We start from the raw sequence: 18,624 nt of genomic DNA, 5'->3' as shown, positions 1-18,624 counted from the left end.
TATATTTATTATTTTAAAGTATGTGTATGTGTCTTTATATGGGTATATGCACAAGAGTGTAGGTGCCCTGGAGTTGCCAGAGGTTGTGAACCTCCTGATATGGGTATTGAGAACCAAACTCAGATGCCTTGCAAGAGCAGCAAACTTTCTTAATCCCTGGCCTTATCTCCAGCCCCAGATTCTGGGTTCAATACTCACCACAGTAAACCCAAACCAAACCAGGAGACAGCAACAAAAATCTCACACACAAAAAGAAAGCCCAGACTTTAAAACATGCTCTGCTACCTCAGAAATCTATGGGGCCCCTTGTAGTGGATCAATATTTATCCCTAGCATAGGAACAGACTTTGGGAGCCCGTTCCACATGGAGGGATACTCACTGAGCCTAGACACAAGGGGGTGGGCTTAGGCCCTATCCCAAAGGATATGACAGACACTGAAGACCCCCTATGGATGGCCTCACCCTCCCTGGGTAACAGAAAAGGTATGGGATATGTAAGATATTAGTTTGGGGGGCAGGGGAGGAGGGGAAGGAGAGGGACCTGGGATTGATATGTAAAATAATCTTTTTAATTAAAAATTAAAAAAAAAACATCCTCTGCTGATAGAGGGGAGAGAGAACAGTCATCCTTTCCCTATGACAATGAAAGTGTTCTACCCACCCAACTGTGTATGTGAGTCACTCTGGGGGTGATAATGTAACCACAAGCCTACTTGCCAATCACTTCCTTGTCCCTGTCTCTTTGCTCATAGAGGACAAGGAAGGACAGTATTAGGACGGGAAACATGAGTCAACTCCACGAAAGCGTGCAGAATTCTTGTGGAGTATGTTTGACTTCTCAAAGCATTTAAGCAGAGATTTAAATCAATTTTAAAAAAACTTATGGACCTGAGTAACCCCCACTCGTATGTATACCACATATACGTTACTTTCTTTATGCCCCATAATATTTCTAAAATGTAGGTATTATACTTGTTTTATAGATGAGGAAACTGAAGATAGAAAATTTAAGTTACCTTTAATCTTTTGAATTAAAATGATTTCCCCCAATGTTGGGAATCTAGGGAGAGGGTTGGAACTTAAACTAGGACTGTTTTGAGAGTACAAAGTTACACAGGGCATAGTGAAGCCTTTCTGTAGGCACACACTTTAGGTATCATTCCTAGAGAAACCTGGGATGCTCTGATCAAAGGACATGAGCCACAAGAGAGGGAGGCAGGAAAGGCTGTGCAGGCCTTCTATCTGGGGTTCATCTGCTAATCCGTGCTCAAACATACTGAATATTCAGTTTATTCTGTAAGACTGAATGGGAAAACATGTCAGCTCTGCCACTGAGTTGTTCACAGCCTGTACTCAAATAATCCACCCAGTCCTGAAGCTATCCCTAGGAAAGAATGTACAGTGTATATGGGGATCTGGACAGTAGATGACAGCTTTGGGGAACTGTACAATTCTGAGAGGACATTTTCTTTCTTTCTTTCTTTCTTTCTTTCTTTCTTTCTTTTTTCTTTTCCCAATTTCTTTCTTTTCGAAATAGCTCATTTTTCAAATAAAATTTCTTTCTTTTAAAAAAATTTATTTTTATCTTAAGTGTAAGGATGATATATATATATATATATATACATATATATATATATGTATATATATATATATATATATATATATATATATTTGTGCACATGTGGTGCCCACAGAAGCCAGGACAAAGTTCTTTGTAGAAAAAACCTCCTGAAGAAGATAATTTCTGTTGGTTGCTAGTTTTGTTATATATGTATATGCCTATGATTGATTTAGGCAAATTTAAACAAACCATGCCTACTGCCTTTTGTGTCTGAATTAGAACCTGTTATTGGCTTCTTCTCCATGCTCAGCACAGCTCTAATGCTGCAAGCATATCCACTCATTACATCTGGATGGTTCTTGCATTAATTTGTTGTCTCTGTGACCAAATACCTCCTAGAAACACTCCAAGAAAGAAGGATTTTCTTTGACTCACAGTTTCAGAGGGTTTAGTACAAGGTCAATTGGCTGAGTGTGTTGGGCCTATTTCAAGAAAGAAGTATCACACAGTGAGAATGTGTGGAGAAAAGGGCAAGTCCTCACTTCTTGGCCTACAGGAAGCAGTGTGGAATTGGAATAGGAAGGGGTGGGGCAAGGTACGCCCTTCAAAGTCAACCCTTCCTCTCGATGGCTTTCTTCCTCAAACGCCAGAGCCCCCATGATCTGTCTCTGTAAGTGGCCACATAGACACCACCAGGGGTGTGCTTTTCTGAATGAGCACCTGGGCATTCTTCAGCCCAAGCACAGTGACAATCAAGATTACCAGCAGAACCTCCTTGAGGACCAGCACTGTCACCAGGCCAATTTATTAACAGGAATTGCACACAGTAACACAGGAAACATGCCGCTGTTGGTAGCTGGCAGAGCTGAGATTTAAACCCCAGTGTATATCATATTATAAATGCAAAGTAAGTGTTCTAGCCACCATGCTCCCTTGAATACCCAGAATATGCCAGCTAACACTTGCACACATAGGATTTATGGAGGAGAAGTAAATTTTATGTGGACCCCGAAGTACCCTTCTGACCTATGCTCTAGGACAAGTGCTTGTCATTGTATCGCAAATAGATGTTTTTATGGGTGTCTAGAGCAAGGTTCTCAACTTGTGGGTCACAACCTCTTTGGTGGTCACATATCAGATATCCTGCATATCAGATATTTACATTATACCTCATAACAGTAGCAAAATTACAATTATGAAGTAACAATGAAGTAATTTTATGGTTGGGGGTCACCACAACATGAGGAACTGTGTTAAAGGGTTGCAGCATTAGGAAGGTTGAGAACCACTGCCCTAGTGTAAAGAAGGAGAAGATCCTAAGTAGGGATGAGATGTAGCTGTAGCTGGAAGTTCTCTAAGATAACCCTTTGCTTTCAGCATTTTCCTGGCACAATGTGAGGACATTTTCTCAACCCAGCTATTTAAAAGCAAGGAGGCAGAGGAAGAAAGATAAAGAAGAGAAAGGTGGGGGTGGAGCAGGGGAGATTACAGAGCTGAAGGCAAATGAAGAGGAATTAAAGTAGTAGGGAAAGTGTTCAGACCTAATGAGCAAAGGGGTCAAGACCAGGCTGGAGAAACCCACAGAAACAGCTGACCTGAACAAGGGGTTGCTCATGGACCCCAGACTGATAGCTGGGAAACCAACATAGGATGTTCCAAACCCCCTGAAGGAGAAAGTCACTTTGGGTGTCTGGACAATCTATGGGGCCACTGGTAGTGGATCAGTATTCACCCCTTAGTACACAAATGAACTTTGGGAGCCCTCTCCACATAGAGGGATACTCTCTCAGCCTAGACACACTGGGGAGGGTGTAGGCCCTGCTCCAAATGATATGACAGACTTTGAAGGCTTCGCCCTCCCTGGGGAGCAGAAAGGGGTTGGGATAGGGAGTCAGTGGTGGGAGAGGGAACTGAGATTGACAAGTAAAAGAAGCTTGTTTCTAATTTAAATTTTAAAAAAAGTGTAGACTAGGCACTGTGTTTCTGTGCCTTTGACATTCTTTAAAGGTGGGCATTCAGCCAACGGGAGGCAGTTGCTGACTACCTGCCACTTCATCAGTGTTCCTGAGAGTCCCCTGTGCCTTCCTTGATCATGAACTAATGCCTTCTCATTTCCTTTCCAAATGGCTACCCAAGCACATTAGCACTGGCATAGGTCTGGCTCCTCCAAGTCAAATACTATGTATTATACAGCAGGGTGCTTCTTTAAGGTAAACCTTAAGAAATAGAATTTTTAAAGAGCCACTTAGTTACCTGAAAAAAAAAAAAGTGGCTTTGGGCTTCAGGTATCACGGTTTTCAACAAGCACATTATCTTCTTAAATAGAATTTTGTTTTAGGACACTTTTGAAATACAATCTGTAGACTCAAATTTCTTGACAGCAAGAGAATCCATTACAGGGAAGAGAGGGGAGCACACTCATGTTCTCTCAGTATCTGGCCCAGTTAGTTTGCCAGGTATTGATTTAGTCTGGGATACAGTAACAGTCAATCTTCCTCATTATGCAAGTCCTATATATCGTCTTTAGCTTCCCTATCTATACTTTATCTCTGAGTCCTACATTCAGCACAGTAGGCAGAACCGACTTGAACACACACTCTGTCACGGTGAACACATTTATTCCCGAAGCTTGCCCCAGCACTATGAGTTTGTTTGGTTTGGCAGGAATTGTCCTAATAATTAAAGCACCCCCCCTTCTCCCTGCATTCAGTCCACAAAACTACCTGACCTGAAATTGGATGCTGTATACACCTTATGTTTTTTAAATCCCGTGACCTATACAAAAGCACAGAGGAGAGTGATTCTTTCTTTTTATCTAGGACCTTGCTACTCAAAAATAGTCACAGATCTGCAGCATCTAAAATCTAAGACCTCAGGCCCCACCTCATATGCCCTTACCCTGCCTGAATCTGACAGTCCGTGTTAACATCTCAGAGCGGCTGGTTGGAGCAGCCGGTACTGAGGGTCGATCAGTAACGTGGAGGGGATGCAGCCAAGTGGAAAAGCAGTCTCTCTTCAACGTGTTCATATCAAAAGGAAAAGAATTATGCTAGGGCTAGGCCTGTACAAGTCAGTAATCTTCAAGCATATTGTATTCTCGAACTGCAATTGTGTTTATTTCTGGGCAGCACGACATAGATAAACACATTAAGGAATATGAAGTGCTAAGGCTGCTTTAGGTGCAAAGACAGAATCCAGTCTTGCTTCAGCACCTGATCTGCTGGCTGCCGCCTGTGTCTGTGACAGTTCCTCCTCATTTTCCTAACTCCCATTGACAACTCAGGGATCAGCAGGCAGGATTATCAGTTAATAGTTTTTGGCAAGATGCTTGATATCACCAGTTTGGCTGTTAGTAGCAATGACCCAGGAACTATTTTTGTTTCTCCTATATGCTTTCTTTGTCTTGATTATGAGAACACCACATGTGAATATTTAATCAATATGTTGCATCTGCTTCATGTGGGGAATTGACTTGAAAATATTTAATTGCATTATATTCCCATTAGTGTCCCCTATACTGTAAGAATGATGACTGCCCTGACACATTTTCATGGCTCCGAATTAGAATATTATGTGACCAACCACAAAATTTGATGAATAGATCAATTATTGCTTATAAGTACAATGACAAAACTTAGAAATGACAAGGAATTGAACTTACTGTTTTGAGGTTACACTTGTAAGCTTTTCGAAGACTGAGTAACCTGTGTTATAGCTTGCAATTTTGAAGTAAAATGTATGTAGAGACAGGAGCATATTATCTTATGTTTATCACTCATGCAGTTTTACAGATGAACACACTACTCATGAGGTGAAGAGGAGGGCTTGGAGTATAGTTAAGTGGTAGAAGATACACTGTAACATACGCATGCTCACAGTTTCAACTTCCAGCACGAAAACCAAACCAGAGAAAAGAGCAGGATAGAGTGAGAATGACTGGAGCCTCTCTAGCTCTTCCTATTCCATCCCCTACCCAGGTAACACTCTTGCTTTTTAATAGTATACTTGACTTTTGCTTGGTTTTCTGTAAACTGACTCCTGCAGCACATCCTCTTTCTTCTCCTGCCAGTTTTTTTTTTTTTTACATATATCCCAATTATTATTTTCAGTTTATTTATTCTGATTGACATGTAGACTTCCACTATGTGACTGTATCACATTTTGTACCTTGTACTGTTGATGGCCAATATAACTGTTATACCTATTTATAGAAAGAGAACTATGTGCCTTTTAAAAGGTGACTTCAGTAATACTGAATATATTTTATTTTATTTTATTAACTCATCACTATTATTTATCACCCAATAGTGAGAGAAACAGTAAAAACTAAAACACATTGTTTTATAGAAAAGGGTTAGTGAGTAGAAAATGCAAGGATGAGGTAAGACCTAGAAATGAAGCATGCAAGACATGGACCTTAAGTTCACAGCACTGGATATACATGTAGAGACCACCAGGAGGCCTTAGATGTCCAGGGAACCTCCTGCTGTTGAGGATAAAAAGTAATCCAACCAGGAATTATTGTTTTAGGAGTCTAGACCATAAACAAATTAGAGTTTTACCCGTAATTGGCTCTGACTGTAACAGACAGGTGCAAATTCTTTTGTATAAGGAGAAAATAGCCTTATCTCCTAGACAGCAAATGTTCATCAACTTCAAATTACACCTCAAATGCTGCTGGTGTCTGGGCCATTGATGGATGAGCTGGGTCTTTCCAGGTCTAATGCTGAGTAATGCAAATTAGATTCTCCTGAGTTATGCCTAGTGCAGCTGGAGGGCACAAAATACTTGCCAGGGCATATCTTCATGCCAAATTCTTGCCAATGTTGTTAATAGTGTTGGACCCTGCACATGTGCAAGTATTCTCTGTTTCATTAATGACAATACTATGCCTTTGCCCTTTTTTCACCTTTTAAATTTTGAATGGTGAATATCTGTGGTTTTATCTTGACTTCAGAAGGCAAATGCCAAACTGCAAGGCATACATACAGCTTAGCTTCCTACCATGCAGTGGCAAGTAGAATCCACTCAGCCCAATCTAAGCTGTGGTATCCCTCGTGCCTTTGTGTATGATGGTGAATAGAAGATGTAGAGAAGGGAAAGAATGCTAGACCATTAATTCTCAACCTTTCTGATGCTGCAGCCTTTTAATATAGTCCCTCATGTTGTGACAACTCCCCCCAACTATAAGATTATTTTCATTGCTGCTTCATAACTTTAACTTTCCTATTGTTATAAATCATAGTGTAAATACCTGTGTTTTCTGATGGTCTTAGGAGATCACTATGAAAGAGGTCTTGACCCACAGATTGAGAATCACTGTGCTAGAATATTCTAGCAAGAGAATAAAGTGGCCCGATGGGCAAGAGTTCTATTTCTGCCTATCCTAGGGATATGGCTACGTATCCCTGAAACAGAAACATAGCATATACTCCTCTCTGGGAGTCATGATAGCTGAAGAGCCCATGCTAGAAGAAGGCAGAAGAACCTTCTGCAATAAGAACATGCAGAGAATGAAGGTTGCATTTGAGAAGTGAGCTGTCATGCTATGAAAACACTAACTTACAAATTACACGGGGGCCATCCCTATTAAAAGAATTAAAGGTTTTTATAACTCTCGGAACATTCCTCAAATGTTTCCTTCAACCAAACAATTCAATCCAACTGATGTTTGCATAGGGTATAGGCTTAGTAGAAAAGACAATCAAATATGGTACTGTAAGACTCAAACGAGTTTTCTGCCCTCAAATTATATTGCATATGCCTTATTATAGTTTCTGTCACCGTCTGATAAATATGTCTGTCCATCTCATACACAACTCAGGAGTGGAAGCTCGGGTACTCTGACTCACCTGGGCATGCTCACCACTAGAGGGCAACATTGGCCATACACTTACATACTGGTTCCGGAAGCTCTTACCGAGGGCAGAGTAACTATAGAATGGGTCTCTAGACACATAATTAGTTTTTGTTGAACACCCAGTGTAGATGGGAATATTGGGTTTTGTCATGTCCATATATATGGAAAGGACTACATTCTTAAGCTTGAGAGTCATGTTTTAAAAATAAATGATTACAATAACATGTCCAATACTCTGGTTTCTCTTCAGATCGTATAAATCTTTCACCTTTTAAAATAACATGTCTACTATGACTGAATTATGAATTATTTTTCAAATTGTACTTGGATATCAATTAATAGATGATGAAGCAATCTTATGCTAATAACTTTATGCATAGATATAAAATATATCATTTAAAAATTGCCTAGATTATAAGTGAAATTATCTAGGAGCATGTTTGGCATGTGACTGTTGGAGGACAAACTAACCTGATTTTACTTTGTCTTAAGAGCATTTCATAAATTTTTATTATAAAGGTCAGTGATTCTTTTCATATATTAGAAAAATAATCTCTGGTCCCTTACTTAGACAATTTTTATTAGGGGTAAAAGTTGGAAGTGGGCTCTTGTTGAATGATTTATCATCCATCTCTAAGATTAAAATTATTTTTAACTCACATAAAACACAAGATTAACTTGTTTGTTACATTAAATAAGTGTTGAAATCATTCAGGAACTTACAAAAGAATCAATAATTTTATTGACTGACTTCTTTCATTTGCATAAAAAGGTATGTCATAGACATTAGCTGTTATCTATTTCACATTTTCTAGAGACTGGAAAATTCCACCAACTGCTCTTATTTTTTAACAAGCAGCAGACGCAGTCTTATTATATTAATGTGATGTCAGAAAATCCAGCCATTTATATTAAGACAACATTTGGCTTATGTGTTCTTTAAGCATCAAAGATAAAAAGATGGAGGTGCCGTTAAAACTGACGGCTTTTCAGTCAATGTTGATTAAACTCAAGCTCAGTTTGGAGAATAGGAAATGAAGAAACTAGACTACATCAAATAAAAAAGTCTCAATTAAGGCCATTACAGTTGTGACAGGTGGACAAAAGCCAGATTATGCAGATGCTATTATCAATTCATTTGTTGTCATGTTTGCAATGTGGCAACTGGCTCCAGAGACAGAAGATGTTTGGAAGTAGAGCATCCTGGGATGGCACTTTTTTGTTTACTCCATAAATGATTACCAGTCATAATGATGCAGGGATACTGGTTGTCACACAAGGAACTGTCAAAACAGAAATCAAGGGAGACCAAAGCATCAACGTTTTATTTCTTTTTTGAAAAACAACAACATACAAATTACTTAAATTTTTCCCTCCAATGCCTAGATTTTTTTTTACCTCAAAGAAAAAAGAAATTCTCCCTCTACTTCAAACACAGGCTACATGCTTTTAAAATATATTCAGAATTTTATTTATGACACTCATGCCTTGCGTAGCTCAAGAGTCCAGAATTCCATCAAGTAAAGAGATAAACACACATTATATGACTTCTTTATTTAATTATGAAATACAAAAGCCCATTAGCAGAATGGCCTGTTGGCCTGGAGAGAGGATGCTGGCCTGCCATGTGGTGGACCTGCAGTTTTCTCTCCTGCTCTAGCTTGCCAAGCTGGCGGGCTCTTGGAAAGCAGTCAGTGTACACAGGCTCAACCTCAAGAAGGAAATGGAGAGTGATAGTGAATTGTCTCTGACCTCTTCATTGTCATGACATTAGGGAAAAACACCTATGAAAAACTCTGCAAAATACAGATATAAGGGCACTTTATAAATGCTTTACTTATAGTTTGAATTTGAATCAAATTATCTTTGAGGGGAAAATGTATAAAATTATAAACCTGAAATCCAGTCTGCATTCTGTTACTGTGTGGTAGGGCAGAAATCATATTAAATCACTTTAAATGACTGTTTATGGTGGTGATTACTAGCCTGGCATAGCCATAGGAGATTTCTATAGATCTACTAAGTTGATGTTGGTGAACATTTCCACACAGAGCAGAAAGAAGAGGTCCCTATTCCAATGTCCATGGTTGGTTTGGGGCCTTCCCAGAAATTACTTTCAAAATCAGGCCTGATTGGCAGAATGCACATCTACCAGGAGTTTCTACCTACTACTCACAAGTATCTTAGACCTCCAAAAGCTTGAAAGGAAAGGCACAGCTGAAAAGCTAAAATGAATATGTTATCTTGATTTTCCCTCTATTAAATGATTGATTTAAATCATTTTAATGTACTGTTCTAACAGGCTTGCACAATCGTGTTCATTTCACCATTAGCAGTTTGTCCCTGGGCTCACACCTATCCATCTTCCTAGGCTAAGGTTGAAGGTATAGTAATGCTTTTTCTAGAGTTTCACCCTTCTCATGTTGAAGTTGAAGAGGTTCTCGAGAGTTAGAAAAGTATATGTGTCCAAGAGGTGACAGAGCAGAGTCCAATCTTGTTCATCAGAAGTAAAAATATATTACTCATTATAAATGATAAGATATTATTTATTTGTGCAATTTTCTAGGAAATACAGATGTGCAAAAGTAAACTTCATTATGCAAACTTCAATTCCCCTCAACAATTCAAAAATGGGAAACAACTTGTAGCATATGGATAACCTAGAGCTATTTTAAATGTTATTTGTTCAGTGAGTATTTATGGAACAGAGGCCTTATGTCTGGTCCTGTTCTAGACCCAATGATAGAAAAACAATGTCAAGATACTATCAAATGCTGTCACTGTAGAGCTAAACAGGCAATAGTGGAGCTATATGCTACTAGTGACATTAGATAAAGGAAACTGTGGGAAATCACAGAAAGGGCCATTTGAGGAAAGAAAGTATACACCAAGGCTAAGATTTGGTGCAGACCAGTGGGTCAGTTAGTTCTGCAGTTTCTGCAGGAATTGGCTTTCATTACAGTAGATCACATATGTGGCTTACTCAGGTAACATGTGATTTAGCCAACCTGATTTCAGAATCTTTGAGTAAACATCTATCCACTTCATTCAATCACTGGTTGTCAGACAGGTTTTTTTTTTTTAAAATAAAATTCTCCCCACACAGAATCCCCATTCAATCACTTGGAGTAGCTCCAGATCTATCAAAGACTCTTGATTATTGAAATCCACACCCAAAACCCACTTGTAAACCAGAACTTAGGTAGATAAGAAAAGAATCGTTCCCTTTCTGGGGCACAAGTTTCATATTCCTAGAATAGACTCCAGCCACCTATGTAGAATATTGCATTAAATACGTAATGATGTGCTTGTTACATTTGTTTATGTTTCAGGAATATTACTTTAACTATGTAAAGTTGTGTTGCATGTGCTTATGCTGCATTTGTTTAATGATGTAAGGGTGTGTTACCTTGCCTTCCTAAGAAACCTGATTGGTCTAATAAAAAGCCAGATGTCCAATACCTAGACAGAAGAAGGATGGGCAGAGTTGGCAGGCAGAGAGAATAAGTAGGAGGAAAAATAGAGGCTCAGGAGAGAATGACAGAAGAGAGAACAAGGGAGAAAGAGAGGGAAATGCCCAGGGCCAGCCAGCCAGGCAACTACCAGCCAGCCAGACATGACGTAGGACATACAGAATGAAAGAAAGGTAAAAGACCCGAGGCAAATACAGATGAAGAAAAGCAGGCTACTTTAAGTTATAAGAGCTAGTGGGACAAGCATAAGATAAGGCCAAACATTTATAACTAATATTAAATCTATATATCTTTTTTTTGAGCTGCTTGGTAGCCTAAAAGAAAGCCTGCTACAAGGCACACAGAGGAAATAGCATGTATTAGCATGCATTCTTTTATGTTGTCTAGAATATTTTTTCTTTCTTTCTTTTTAAAACTGTGACCCACCAAAAATATACAAATGAGTTTTAGATCCAGTAATACACTTATTGTGTGCTGCTCTGTTTTCTTAAGTTTAGTTGTGACCTATTAAATTGATTTTTGATGCTCAGTTCATTTCCTTATGGGTTTCAATGCACAGTCTGAAAAATAGTACAATATTGAACACAAATTTAGGGGTCAATTTAAAAAAAAAAACTCAGTTGCTAATTGATTATTTAACCAAACATTGCTTTCAGCTACACAGGAGGAAAGGCCTCTGAACTCAGAACTTAGATTGCTAGATAAAGGAAGACAGGAAAATTAAAGGGTCTGTGGCTTTTATTCATCTAAGATCTAATTCTTCACGCTCTTAGCATAGAGGGAACAAGGAGCAAATGGTGGTGGCAAGCGAAACAGTTGTCATGTTTCCTGCACAAGATCTCCACAGCATCTTGGTTCAAAGTGTGTTGGTGAGAAGAGTCAAATATAAAAGAGGCACTGGGCATCACCTATTGTTCTGTTTCTACACATCTGCTGGGTTTCAAGGGTTTATGACAGTGCCTGGAGCATTGGGAATGTAAAGGAGACTGTTTAGTTCTGCAGCAGTGGGATTGAGTGTGGGGGCCATGGCTAAAGTATGGTGAGTGATTAGGGAAGGTGGCACAGAAGTGAAGAAGACAAGGAATGGTCTTGGGTGTTTCAGGTGAAGGAAGGGAGGCAGGATAGAACAGCAGTAGAAAAATCTCCTTAAGGGAGAATGGCAGGAGGACTTGGTGCAGTAACTGAGAAAGCAGGAGCCAAAGGAACAAACACCAAAGATAATGTCTTATTTAATTAGATGATTTACAATGACAGAAAAAAGAACTTCGAAAGGGCAGGACTCAGAAATTGGGGGTGCAGATGGTACACTGAACTTTAGATAGGGTACTTTGAGTGTTTAAAGTAAACTATTTGGAGAAAAATTTACATAATCAGTGGAAGATGGAATCAGTGAAAGCTATTAAATGTTATAAAGTTATATATGCTGTCTCACAAAATTTCTTATGCAACAGATTTAAGTTGGCTAGAAAAAGACTTTTTGTCCCAGGTATTAAAAATTGGCTTCAGGAATGCAGATATCAATCTGATGAATGGCAGTCTATCCAATATCAGCAGTTTCCGACGGTACGGCAGGTACAGAGGCTAGCCTTGTTTGGCCACATTATTAATGAGCTAGAAGAGGGAGTTAGCAGGTGATACATAAGAAGGATTAGAAGAATAACACTAGTGGAAGGATGAGAATACATCTGCTTTATATTCAAAAGATGACTATCTTCATGCATGATTAATAAAAAAAAAAAATCAGCCAGTGCCCATGAGGGAGAGTCAGGGAGGAGCCACAGACAAAAGAGGTGCAAGGTACAGAAAGGCAGCAGGCTACATTTACTCACAAAACTACAATGGAACTTATTTCAATAAATTACGAAAGACATGATTTTATAAAATGGTACTATGATAATATAATAGACCCCTGTGCCCTACAGCCTATGGAAATCATCATCTAGGTAACACAGAACACAAGAAATTGGTGAGAAATGCAAAATAACAATTGACAAAAAAAAAAAAAAAATCCAGTCAGCAAGTCTGACCAGCAACTTTCATGTCTTGGAAAATTCTTCTAAAAGGCAGCATTTTATACCCCAATTGTGAAGCTCTTGAATTAAACCAAAATAAGAAAATAAACTTGAATTTTGAAAGTCACAGGTTCAAGCTTTCCTCGTGCATTTTAATTGGCCGCATGTGTCTTCTACAGCATTAGAAGGTAGAGGCTAGATGAATCTGTATGGAGGAAATCAGTTTCACAAGTCCTCTAAAGAAACCTGTCTCACTTAAATTAATTTTGGGGTATAATAACCTTTTCTCATTTCCGAACTGCTTTTATTGTGATGCATATCTTATTCTGATTATAAAGCATTGTTTACTATAAAAAGTGGCAAAATAAAAAGGCACAAATAAGCAATTCCAATTATTCATAATATCATCCGTTAGAAACCACCCAGAGTTAACCTTTTAGTGCTTATTTATCCAATCTATTTTCTGTATTCATAGAAACGAAATAAAATTGGGAGCACACTTCAAATATTGTTTTGTAAGCTTCTTGTTAATTTAATATCAAATGATGAAAAATCCCATGCCATTAAATTGTCTCCTACAACATCATGATAATAGCTGCACAGTGTTCTATCACAAGAAATGTCATATTTTATTTAATAGCACTTTATTTTGCATATGAGTTGTTATAATCTTAGCTGTTCTAAATAACAACAGTGAGCATCACTTCACTTAAGCTTTAGTTTACGCAATCTGTTATAATCTGGTATGATTCCTCTGGATGGAAGTGCTGGATTGAAGCATTGTGCCACTTTTTTATAGCAGCAAATATGCGATCAGAATAGTCCTTCTATAAAATTTACACTGGAATATGAAGCTCCCATTGACGCTTCTGTTGGCTGCTGAATGGCTGCTCATCCAGAGTATGTTGACACCCAGGGAGCAAAACAATAGCATCCTATGTGAGTTTAGTGTCTACCCCTTTCCTAAATACTTCTAGTTTTTTTTTAAAAAATGTTTATACTGTCTAATCCCTGAAGACCATTTAATGTTTTCACAGGGAAGCACAATGTTTAGTAAGAAAAGGTTCATATTTGACATACCTAAAATAATCTGTGCACATAATCTGGAGCCCTTTCTAAGGAGAGAAGATTGAGTCTCAAGAATACCAGGTCATGGCTAGAGAAACCAAGGGTTGATAGGTCAGATCATCAGTGTGCATGAGGCAAAGGTGGAGGTCACGTGGGACAGTATAAGACAGTAAAACAAGCATAAGGCAGGGGAAAAAAAGATGGTTGGAATCTAAACATTTAGGCTTGAATCTTGATTTGGCTCCCTACTCATTAAGTGACCTTAGATTCCTAAAAGCCTAATCTTATCAATGAAATGTACACAATAATAGGGATAGTAATTGAGAATTGTGATGATACCTCTGAACGGACACTGTACATTTTAAGCTGTTGTAGAAAGGCTCTTTGTTTAGTGTGGGGGAAGTGAAGTAAAGCACAGGTAAAAATCTGGCATGTGGGAGAAGTCAGAAAACACCATGCGTAGATGTAAGGGGGGCAGCAGTTCCATGGTGTAGTGCATAGCACTCAAGTCAACGTAAAGGAGACAGTCATGGGTGACAATTTCTATATTCTGTTCTAAAGATAATGTTATAACATTTAATATTTTCTGATTGTCAGTGTCACACGTGCCCATTATTTAACATTAAAGGGAAAAGGGGACAAAAAAAAATCTCCTTGGAATTGGTTCCAATTCCAATTCTGTCATTAGCTAACAATGTGGCCTTAAATAAGGTCCTTAGCCTCATTGTTCTCATCTGTACAAGGGAAACAGTAACAACAATGCAGTAGTGACTTGCAGTGACTGTGTGGTAAACGCAGATCTTCATGCTGATCCATTCATTCTATAAAGTAGATCTTATAAATACTCCTGTTTTTTCAGACGACGAAGCTATAGAAATATTCAGCAACTTGTCACAAGGTCATAGAAGCAAAATAGGAAATGGGATGTAAAGCAAGTGTAATTATTTCACATTTGTAACCATATATAATTAAGGCACATGATTTTTTTCCAAGTAGCAGCTGACACAAACATAGGAACACATGTTGTCACCTGGTGACCACAGTTAAAAAAGGTTTAAAGAAATGTTCAAGGAGTAGACTTATGGAAAGTATAGTCTACAAATAATAATTGCGTCTTTCTTGATCATCTAAACTGTGGTTGATAACAACTGTATGTATGCAGAGGGCAGTCCTACTACACATGTAAAGGTTGTTAACTGAAAGCAATGGAGTGTTCCAGCGATTGGCAATTTCAGACCATCGTGTATTAGTCAAAGGAACCAAATTCAAGGATACTATCTATACATCTGTCTGTCTGTCTGTATGTCTGTCTATCATATCTTATCTTCCTACCAACTTATCTACCTATTGATGGATTGATCTGTTAATCGTCTATGTATATCTGGCTCACACCATTATGGAAACAAAAGAATTCAGTGATCTAACTTTGCAATTTGGAGACACAAGAGAGAGAATGGTTTAGCTAAAACGTCCCAGAGATGGGGAGCTGATAGATTCCTGCCCAAGACTGAAGGCTTGAGAGCCAAGAGCATCACAGGGAGGAAATAATGGTCTGTTTCAAGGAGTCAAGCAAAGAGCTGTGAATCCTCCCCTCATCCTCTTATTATTTCCAGGTCCTCAATTGCTAAGGCAATAGCCACTATGCTGGGTAGGCCTATCTGTTTTATTTAGTCTATTGATTCATATGCTAATATTTCCCAGAAACATCCCCGTGGACATACCTAAATATCTAATCCAGTTCAAACTGATATAAAATTAACTCTTGCACATCCCCAACATAGGAATCCATTTCTCAAATAAAAAAGGCTTGAAGCATGAAATAAAATTTGTTTGCCTTTCTGATGGAAATACCACACAATATAACATTTCAATGTATTCATGCAAGGATAGGAAAACTTTTAGTTAAGGGGTCGGATATTAGGTCTTAATAGGGTTTAGTTTGAGGATATAGTATAACAGAGGCTTCCCAGGTATCTTGTCTATTCTCTTTTACACAGTCTTCATCCAGCTTCTATCTGAAAGAAACCACCTGGGAGTTAAATTTAAATAAAGGCTGGTTTGTAAAAGGCACAGGATTAGCTAGTGAGATATGATGGTGTCTAGTCTCAAGTTCCTCATGAGTTATTTCTATAACCTCAGGCAAATCATGGTCTCTTCTGGGCCAGGATCTTGAACACTACATTAGGGGTTTGTTCTAAATGAGGGTGTTTTAAAGCAATTCCATACAATATGACCACTTTACCAATATGATTAGGGATTTTGGAAATTGCCCTTGCAAAAAATTAAGAGGAGGAGGAAAAAGATAGAGGAGGAGAAGTAAGAGAAGAAAGATGAGAAGGAGGGATGGGAGGAGGAGGAAAAGGAGGGAGAGAAAATGAGCAGGTATTTACCCCCTCAATTTAAAGCTCCTACCCATACATTTTTCTTAATTCTCTTTCTCATTTTATAGCTGGTCAGGTCAGCAGTGGAAAAGCACATATGAGCAAATAGTAAATGGTCCTCATTTAGAATACTTGGAAACAGCTGAAATTTTCAGTTTTGAGAACATATGTGTTCGTGGTAGTGATTTTATATTATATACACACAGGCATATCCTTAAATAGAACTGTTCTCAGTTGACTTGTTATTAAAATATATCAATATTTATGGTACTTTGAGAAGAATATCATGACTTCCAGGTGTTGCCCACGTGAGTAAGTTTGGGAACCACTGTTCGTATGTGTTTGTGGTTGTGACTTCATATTGTATAAAGTAACATAGTTATATTTCTGGCAAATTGTTCCCAATTCAGATGAAATTAAATAGAGCAGCATTTCATAGTATATTACACAGAATGCTGTGGCCAGGTGCTGTCCATCTGGCCAAATCTGAAGATGAGATGCCCTGCAAGGCCTCTCATTCTTTCTGGAATTCGTCATGTGTGGAAGCGTCCCTACTGTGTTCCTTGTGTGCACCAACTGGTGGTGGTTTTGGTAGGTATGGAGTGCCACCCTCCCACAAATCCACCAGCTTCCACAAGTGTATGAGATACAGATTTTTTAAGGAGGTCCCACTGCACCCTGATCGGCTCTGTGTGGCATCTTCTTCTATCAACACTTGCTCTTTCAGCTTTGTTTTACTATGAAGGCTATAGAAGGAGGAAGCTCGTATGTGCCCCCTGCAGAACTGCCTGGCACAGTTGTGTGGGTAAGTCTCCTCTCTGGAAAATTAACGCTCTGCTACTGATAATGACCCGGAGAATCACTAGTCGAAGGAAATATGGACTGGAGAATGTGGCTAAGAGGAGCAGGAAAAGAAAATATACGGATATAAAGATAGCTCATAGAGAGACCTGCTGATTTGAATTGGGCACTACTGTATCAGTTTTCTTGGATTTCCATTATCTTCCCATCCATGTATTGGTAGTTGAACACACCATCCACCTGCACTTTAGGTTAGAAGGACCACAAGGCTTGATGGGGTTTTTGTTTTAGGGTCTTGAATAAGCTTTGAGCCACTCTGACCTTTTCTCAGGACCGTCAGGGTGTGTGCCTAGGAGCTCACTGAGGTGGGTGGCACTTTTCAGTTCATTGTGACTGTAGAACTATCCACTTGGGTCGACCCTGGAGCCTTAACCAAGTTCTCTCTATCTCCAAAGCTGGCAGTGGCAAACTGAACCCCAGGACTTGAGTTTCTCTGATTTCTCCTGCTGGTCACATGGAGCCAGTGAGATGGCTCAGTGGTTAGAAGGCCCATAGGCCCTGTTTGGTTCCTAGCACCTACCTTGCGCATTTCACAACCACCTGAAATTCCATCTCCAGGGGACTCCACACCCTCCCTGTCATCTACACTAGAAATATGCATACACACAAATGAGCATGCGTACACACATATATTTTTTTTAAAAAAAGCTTTTTAAAAATTCAATCTTTAAAGGGATCTTGTGATTAGATCAGTATTTACTATCTACACAATAGGCATAAGATTAGAGTTTGATGGAATAGCCTGCGACAGAAAACGTTGGTGGGCCAACTTCAGAGTTCTGCCAACTCCCACTGTCCCCCAGGATCAAGCTTGATTGCACAGAAGTGAAATGGAGAGAGACCCTTGAGAAATTCCAGCAGTGACTCTGGGCAGAATTAAAGTGGACTTTAAACCAAAGCCTGTCTGCTCGTGGATAATGTTACAGCAAGGCTCCAGAGTAAATCACAACCATAACAAAGACAGAGGGCTAACTTTCTATTTATTTTTATGCAAACACGAGCTGCTTCCTTGTAATCCATGAGTGAATTTCACTTAAAAATAACAACTTGACAAAGTAGATGTCTAAACCTGCATATACGGAGACACCCCTCAACAGGGGCAGAGGTTTTCTTTTGTTTAAGTTTGTTGTTAGAGCTTAAACTGAAGACAGTTGTCATAATCAAGTTAATTATTTCACCCTTAAAATCTGTGTGCTGCAAATAGGGTTATTTACAAACATGAACTGCATGCACACATGCATGCCCTCATCTGATTCCACTTAAAAGCTGGGCTATTCCACAGCCAGCTTTATTATTTGGAGTTCAGTCACTGCAGGAATGCAGATAAGTTCAAAGATACAACAGGGCTCTCAAGCCAAAATACACTAAATCCATCCTACTGAAAGGAGGCTGTTGTGTCCCGAGGAG

The sequence above is a fragment of the Cricetulus griseus genome, chromosome 2 (genome assembly GCF_003668045.3).
Source record: "Cricetulus griseus strain 17A/GY chromosome 2, alternate assembly CriGri-PICRH-1.0, whole genome shotgun sequence".
Lineage (NCBI taxonomy): Eukaryota > Metazoa > Chordata > Mammalia > Rodentia > Cricetidae > Cricetulus > Cricetulus griseus.
The sequence above is the reverse complement of the archived record's forward strand: the minus strand, read 5'-3'. Positions refer to the sequence as shown.